Raw genomic sequence first — 8,154 nt, 5'->3', positions numbered from 1 at the left:
GAGGCTCCAAATTATACATGTAATAATGGTTTGGATGGGGTTTATAAAGAGATAGAAAGGAAAGTAGAGAAGAAACAGAAACAACATTTATTCAGCACATACTATGTGCCAGGCAGTGTTGGGCACCAATCATGTGTAATTAGAGCTTTGGAGGTGGGGAACAGAAAGCCACTCAGAGAGAACAATGCCGCGCTTAAGAACTTTTGAAGCTCTGGGACCTGAAAAGATTACTGTGGCCCAAATTCCAAGATCCATATGATTTAAAACGTTATTTTTAAAGGTAATAAAAAACAAACCTGGAGATAAAATATCTTATTTCTAGGTCTTTCATTGAATATTATAGAGATGATAATAATTCATGTTCACTTTCTCACAGTTTTTTGGTCCCTTCTTTTTTGGTCTCCAAAATACATGTTTCAGACAAAGATTTTTCGAACCGTGGGTTATAATTCAAAAGTGGACCACTAGGGACATCAGGGCATCAGTAACAAGGGGAAGCCTGCTGCTAGGAACATGACTGTCAGATCCAGGGGCCACTCCTGGCTCAGCCCCTGGAGGTGGTGCCTGTGTGGTGAGGCAGCAGGGCACCTGAGAGTGTGTGCTCTGCAATTGCATGTGTAAGGAACATGATATTGCTGAGTGTGCGGTGTGCAGAGCCAGTCGGTTGCAAGCCCAGGATAGGCAGAATGAGGATGCAACAGCTTCAGGCAGCTGGCTCTGGGGAGAGGATGCTTGCAATTCCAGTCTTGGGAGGATCAGTGCTAAGAGCACGAGACAATTCTCCAAATACAGCAGTCCTCCCTTATCAGCAGGGGATACCTTCCCAGACTTCATGCCTGAAACCATGAATAGTTTTTTTCTATACATACATATCTATAATAAAGTTTAATTTGTAAATTAGGCACAGCAAGAGACTAACAACAATAATAACTAATAAAATAGAACAATGATAACAATATGCTTTAATAAAAGCCATGTGAATGTCTCTCTGTCTCAAATTGTCCTATTGTGCTGGACTCACATATTTTCTGACCATGGTTGACCATGGGTAACTGAAAGCAAGGCCATGGGGATAAGAAGGGACTACAGTATCTTGCCAGGCTGTGAGCCAGAACACTGATAATGACAGGGAGGTTTGCTCTTGAGTAGGTCGCTGGAGGAGGATGCAGATGCTGGCTTCACTGGGGACTGGTGCCAGGATGCTCTCCCTGGGCTGGCCCTGAATAGGTGGAGCCCTGTGGTTTTATGCTGCCCTCTCATTACTGAGGTGTGGGAGGTGGTGGGGAAGGGGAGTGCTTTGGGGCCAGGCCACCCATTTAATTGGAATGGGTGTGGAATTTGGTTTGAGTTTTTAAAAAATGCATTGAAGGCCTTCATTTTGTTTTCTGGGGGTGAAATTGGAGACACAAGGTTCATCTGGCATTGCTTCCCTTCATCGAACTCTTTGTCCCAGGGATGTTTAGATCTGGGCCCTGAATAATTCCTCCAAACTGCCTTGCATTTGGTACAAACTTTATTTCTGTGACCCCAATCTTTTTCCAAAGTGTTTCAATATCATTGTTAGCATTTTCTTTTATACCCATAAGTCTTCTGGAAAAGTTAGGAGAGGCTTGGCCAGGTAGGATATTGAAAAGGTGATGAACTTTGAAATTTAAAGGCAAAAGATCCCTACTTGAGTTAAAGAAGTTACATATGCCCCAGCTTCCTTTCATGTAAAACAGGAAAATAATACACTCTTCCAGGATTGTGAAGACTGATTAAAATATGGCATGAATTGATTTTAAAATATATGGTACAGTACAAGGGTCAACTCTTGCTTTAAATTTGGGCCACATCAGTGTCAACCTGTAGGTTTTGGACTCAGTGGGTCAGGGTGATAGGGTAGGCAGAAGTACGTAGAAATACATCCTCGAGGGCAGGAAGACAATTATTTATGCAGGACACAAGATTTTGCAGTCAAGTGTATTCCTGCCCTGATCATACGGAAGAAACTATCTCTAAAGGGAGGAAGTTGTGGGCAGACAGTGGAAGGAAAAGATCTGAAGCTATTTTTAAGGAGCTATTGAAATTTGAAGTACATGTTTATGGCAAAACCAACAAGCTCAGAGGAAATGGATTAGCAGTTGGCTAAGAATTTGGGAACTAGAGTAAGACAATTTGGATTTGCTTCCTGGGGCTATCACTTCTGTAAATGCCAGAAAATGACCAATCTCTGTAAATATTAGTTTCCTCATTTGTAAAATTAGTTAGTAACAGAATTTATTTCATTAAGAATTAAATGAGATAAAGCATATAAAGAGTAACATCTGGCTTGAATTAAGCATCCAATACATGTTAACCATTCATATCATTACTATGAATTTTAAAAAGCTCAGCTCTTATTTATTTATTATTAGCACACGTCAAAATTACATTTCACTTATTAATGAGGCAGCCACCAGGAAGACAAAGAAGCTAGTTCTAAGAGCATTTAAGGTATGGGGACATACCTACAAGATTTTATATACGTATCTACAAAATCAAACACATACATGCACGTAGTTAGAAAAATCAGGCTGAAATAAGATTGCTTGTTATATATGTGAATGGTTAACGTCCTACAGAGCAGTACAACGACACTCCTTTTAGAGTTAACTCTTCTATTGAGCTGTACAAATCATAATGATATCAATTTATGCAAAACTGTTACCTTATAAAGTTGTAAAATGTCAGTTGAAATTTCAGTTGAAATATCACAGGACATTTGACTAAAGAGTTTCAGATTAAAGTCAAACAGATATTTTAGAAAGTGATCTAGCTTGATATTCAAGAATCAATGATCTTATTTACATTTTTCCATAAGGGGATAAAATTTTATTTAACATCATTCAAGGAATTTTTTGAAGATACTGAGCAGAAATGAGATACTAAAGATACTGAGATACAGAGATACTAGAAGATACTGAGTGGAAATGATAGGAGGACAATTGATGATAGGAGATAGGGAAATACAGAAGGGAAAGAAGGAAGAGGAAGGACTGATTAAGGTGAAGGGCTGGGGCGGGTGGCTGGGGTCAGTATATCTAAGGAACATTTGGTCAGAACCAAGGTAGAGAGAGGACTGAGAAAAAGTAATTTACTTCTGGACTCCCAGGAGCATGGTTTCTGAATATAGGAAGGGAAGAAGTCTTCGGCACTTTTTGTGAAAGTCTCCTTCTACCGCAATTTACAGGAAGCAGTGGGAGATGAGTGCTGTATCACAGCAGTACGCTCACGTGGGTTCTAAGATGAGAACGATTCTCACACGGAGATATAGGCGGGACAAGGTTGGAGGGCACTCTTAGGAACAGCTGGAATGCATCTGAGAAGATTGCTAGAAGTATGACTACTAGAAAATAGGAATGAAAACCACTTAATGGTTTTGTAAATCTCCAGAGAGCTTCTTTCCTGTATTGATATCGTATTGGGTTGATTAGCAACTCAAGATAAATAATTACATCTGCAACAAAATTTACTCCTTAGTGTTTTCTGCATGGCAGCTTTTACCTCCTTGTTTTTCAGGCTGTACATTAGGGGATTCGGCACATAGATTACTGTAGTATAGAACACAGAGGCCACATTCTCTTGGGCCAGGGAACTGGTTGTGGAGGGTTTTAAGTACATGAATGCAGTCTATCCGTGGAACATCCCCATAGCTGCAAGGTGGAAGCTGCAAGTGCTGAAGACTTTGGACCTGCCCTCAGTGGTGTTGATTTGGAGGATGCTGAAGAGAATGAAGGTGTAAGAAACAACAACTGTTAAGATCATGATTCTCAGGTTGAATCTAGCAAAAAGGAAGACTGCCATCTCAACATCATAGCTACTAGATCAGGAGAGCTTCATGAGAGGATGTCACAGAAGCAGTCTGGTGAGGAGTTCACAATAGGGCAGTTTTAATATGAGCCCAGTCTCTATTGTGGAGACAATGAGTCCCATGGTGTAGACCACAGCTACCAGCAGGGAGAAGGTGACATGAGACATGATGACATTGCAAAGCAAAGGGCAGCAGATGGCAACATAGTGGTCATAAGCCTTCACCGTCAGCATGTAACACCCAGCAATTACAAAAACCAGGAAAAAGTAGAACTATGACATGTACCCTGCATAAGAGATCCTGTTCTTCTTTGACACAAAGTTCACCAGCATCTTAGGGTTAGTAATGGAGGAATAGCAGAGATCCAAGAGTGACAGATTGCTGAAGAAGTAGTACATGGGGGTGTGAAGCTGAGAGTTCAGACAAATTAGAGTGATCATGCCCAGGTTCCCCACCATTGTGACCATATGGATATCAAGGAAAAGGAGGAAGTGAAAGAGCTGGAGGTCTGGCTGCTTCGTTAATCGCCTGAGACTGAACTCTGTCACTATAGAATGACTTTCGACAGTCATTCTCCTCTGGGTGGGATGTTTGTAGGAATGGAAAAGAAGAGCCCTGTGAAAGGTCATACCTGAATTTACCTGTTGAAGCCAAGCAGGAACATCTGCTCTTGCTTGAGCAGTCCTGGACTCATTCCTGTTCCTTCTCTTTTCTTTCCTTTTTTCTCTTTTTTTTTTTTTTTTTAGACAGAGTTTTGCTCTGTCGCCCGGCTGGAGTGCAGTGGCGTGATCTTGGCTCACTGTAACCTCCACCTTTTGGGTTCAAGTGATTCTCCTGCCTCAGCCTCCCGAGTAGCTCAGATTACAGGCGTGTGCCTCCACGCCCAGCTAATTTTTGTATTTTTAGTAGAGACGGGGTTTCACCATGTTGGCCAGAATGGTCTCCATCTCTTGACCTCATGATCTGCCCACCTTGGCCTCCCAAAGTGCTGGGATTACAGGTGTAAGCCACCGAGCCGACCCTTCCTTCTCCTTTCAGTTGAACCAACCAGAGTCTTCTTGACTTCAGAAACTAAGAATATGAGAGAAAAAAGGGCCAAGACCTGAAGCTTTTACCACCTACAACAATGACTCTCAACCTTAGTTGCCCATTGGAACTGCGTCCAGAATTAGTTCCTTCTGGTGGGTTCTTGGTCTGGCTGACTTCAAGAATGAAGTCACAGACCCTCCCCGTGAGTGTTACAGTTCTTAAAGATGGTGTGTCTGGAGTTTGTTCTTTCAAATGTTCAGGTGTGTCCAGAGTTTCTTCCTTCTGGTGGGTTTGTGGTCTCGCTTGACTTCAGGAGTGACACTGCAGACCTTAGCAGTGAGTGCTACAGCTCATAAACGCAGTGCGGACCCAAAGAGTGAGCAGTAGAAACATTTACTGTGAAGAGTAAAAGAATAAACATGGAAGGTAACCCCACCTGGTTGCCACTGCTGGCTCAGGTGGCCAGCGTTTATTCCCTTATTTGGCCCCACCCACATCCTGCTGATTGGTCCATTTTACAGAGTGCTGATTGGTCAATTTTACAGAGTGCTGATTGGTCCATTTTACAGAGGCTGATTGGTCCGTTTTTACAGAGTGCTGATTGGTGTGTTTACAAACCTTTAGCTAGACACAGAGTGCTGATTGGTGCATTTACAATCCTTTAGCTAGACGGAAAAGTTCTCCAAGTCCCCACCCAACCCAGAAGCCCAGCTGGCTTCACCTCTCAGAACCACTTGAGGAACTTTAAACATTGCTGCTGCCAAGGTGCATCTCAAAATTTCTGATTTAATAGGTTTGTAGTATGGCCTGAGAATCAGGATTTATAAAGAGCTTCAGGTGATTCTACTGTGCAGCCATGTTGAGAACTTTTGGGCTGCAATTTGATCAAATAGTGTAAGAGGTGAAAACCAGCCTATTTCATTAGTTGAGTTTGCTGATGTAACTTACTTCAGAAATTAATTCTCTCTTTTCATCTGGGCAATCCTCAAATGCATGCCAGGGTATAAAAAATATGGCTCCACAATCCCAAATTCAGGTAATGGTAGTGTGGCATGGTTGATAGAGACTGGTATTTATATTTAAATAATTAGCCCTTGAATCTCAGTTTTAACTTTTACAGAGTAACAAGTCAATTTCCTTAGTTGTAAAGTAAAGAGAAATCATAAATTTAAGGTTGTTTTAAGGATTGTTTAAGGTAATAAATATGGAAATATTTTTCAATTTTTAGTATGCTTTTTAAATGTGGATTGTCATTCAAGCATTGGGTTTTATTTTCGACTTTTAGCTGGATTTGTAGTTTGTGGTCCAATGTAGTAGAGGACCCAGAAAATGTGGGGGGAAGTCAGATAACAACTAGAGTTGGGGGAATAAACTGGGGTAAAAGCATTTTTTTATTGATGCTTGAGCCTCACTTTAGGAAAGGTATGAGGATGTCAGCATCACTAGAACTTGGCTAAAAGTAGTCAGATATTAAGAAAATCATTGAAAAACGTGCTTGTTTTAGACCCTTCTGTAGTATCTGTGCTGTGGGCAGGATGTCCTTAAAAAGACTTCAAAAAGGCTGTAGTATTTTTATCATCTTCTACTCACTCCGTTTGAGAGAGAAGGATTCCTGCCCTACGGTTATCAAGAGGGCTGAACACAACAACACTTGGCAATGGACAGAAGTTTATTAGTCATTTATACTCATAGCCCAGGGGAGGAAAACATTATGCCATGCGGGGCTACACAGGGGCTGTACTAAGAAATAGGGTGAAGAACCAGGGGCTGTGGGAAAAGGTTTTGTAGTGTCAAGAGGGTGGGGCGGTGCTGGTTTTTATGAGAAGATAGAATTGGTTTATTTGAATAATTCTGCAGGCTAGCAGGGAACTGAAACTCTAGGACAGGCAGGGATAAGCAGCGGTATCTTCCTGATCCCCATGATAAAGAGGGTTGTTTGGCTAGTACGTTTTATCAGTGGGACCAGAGTTGGGAGGGGACTTGCAGTGAGGCCATTTGAGGCTCTCTTAATTTCCCCCAAATATCAATGCATCACATAATGTTGGGCCTTAATTTTAGGCCTTATACCACATACCGCATGCACATATTCACAAAAAGTCACATATGTATTCCCATTTATGCAAAGTTATGCATATATATGTGGGTATATATATTAAGAATTAAAAAATCAAAAGAAAGAGATGTAGCTCTTTGATTATTGATGCCAAATAACTAGTTTTGCTTTACATATGGTAACAAACTAATGAATGACAAGTTTTTAAAAAATCATAGCTGTTAAGTCAAGTTTTGGGTTAATAATCAACATCTATAATTCTGGTTGGATAAGGAGGTCATATCAAGAACAAAAAGATTGTGTTAAATTTGGTTGTTAATTTTGTATCTTGGAGAGTTGGCATAACTAAGCTGGGGATACGGTTTATTTTGCATGCAACATAGGAAATGAGAAAAATGTTCTCTTCTTTTTTTGGTGGCTGGAGCAGCCCAGATAATGTTAATGTCAGATGAAGACTAGGACTAGTGCACCTAGAAACAGAATATGGAGCTTTTGCAGATTGGGTGTTGGAGTGGGGAACATGCTTCCTCACTGGCTCTGCCTTCCTTGTATGCTCTTTGATGTTGGAGTCTCCAGGCTTCTGTCTGTTCTTGGTTTTCTCATGCTACTTGATTTTCCTGAATAATCTCAACCACTTTCATTGCTTTTTCTTCCCTCTATTTTTATACTGTTGATTTCTATTTCTAAATGTATACTTTTTTATAGTTTTCAACTTCAGGGTCAATTTATGCATAACACATGGAAACCTGAAACCAACAGACATAGGTAGATGGCAAGGCTACCTGGAAAGAACTGGACCAAAACAAAAAAAAGCAAGTTTAAGTTTGGTCTTTAGATATAATTGTTATCATTGTCTTTGTGACTTCTGACAACTTTATCTTCATTTCTCCTTTGCTTTTGAATGACTAGAAGACATAAAAAAATACAAATTGAAATTTTCCTCTAAAAAATTACTTGATAGAAGTGAACTGAGTGCCCTTGTTGAGTAGAAAACAAGAATCTAAGGGTGATAGATTTCTGGGCAAATGGGCAATTGGATAGAGTTACCAATGATATAAGTTTTATTTGTTAGATATTATGATTTTAAAATATGACTGGCAAGGAAGGGTGTGAGTGGAAGACATCTTCTATAAAACTGGAGGATTATATGTGATATAGTGATTCCGAATGGATAAAAGTTAGTAAGCTGGCTGTCCTGAGGTGTTTGCATATTTTGAAATCTGACTTTAAATTTCATTTT

General features: G+C 40.4%; 1 pseudogene; it reads right to left on the bottom strand.

The window, feature by feature from the left end:
- Positions 1-3,305: 3,305 nt before the first annotated feature.
- LOC100453119 (olfactory receptor 8A1-like) lies at positions 3,306-4,676 on the bottom strand (annotated as a pseudogene).
- Positions 4,677-8,154: the final 3,478 nt, after the last annotated feature.

The sequence above is a fragment of the Pongo abelii genome, chromosome 9, assembly GCF_028885655.2.
Source record: "Pongo abelii isolate AG06213 chromosome 9, NHGRI_mPonAbe1-v2.0_pri, whole genome shotgun sequence".
Lineage (NCBI taxonomy): Eukaryota > Metazoa > Chordata > Mammalia > Primates > Hominidae > Pongo > Pongo abelii.
The sequence above is the reverse complement of the archived record's forward strand: the minus strand, read 5'-3'. Positions and strand labels throughout refer to the sequence as shown.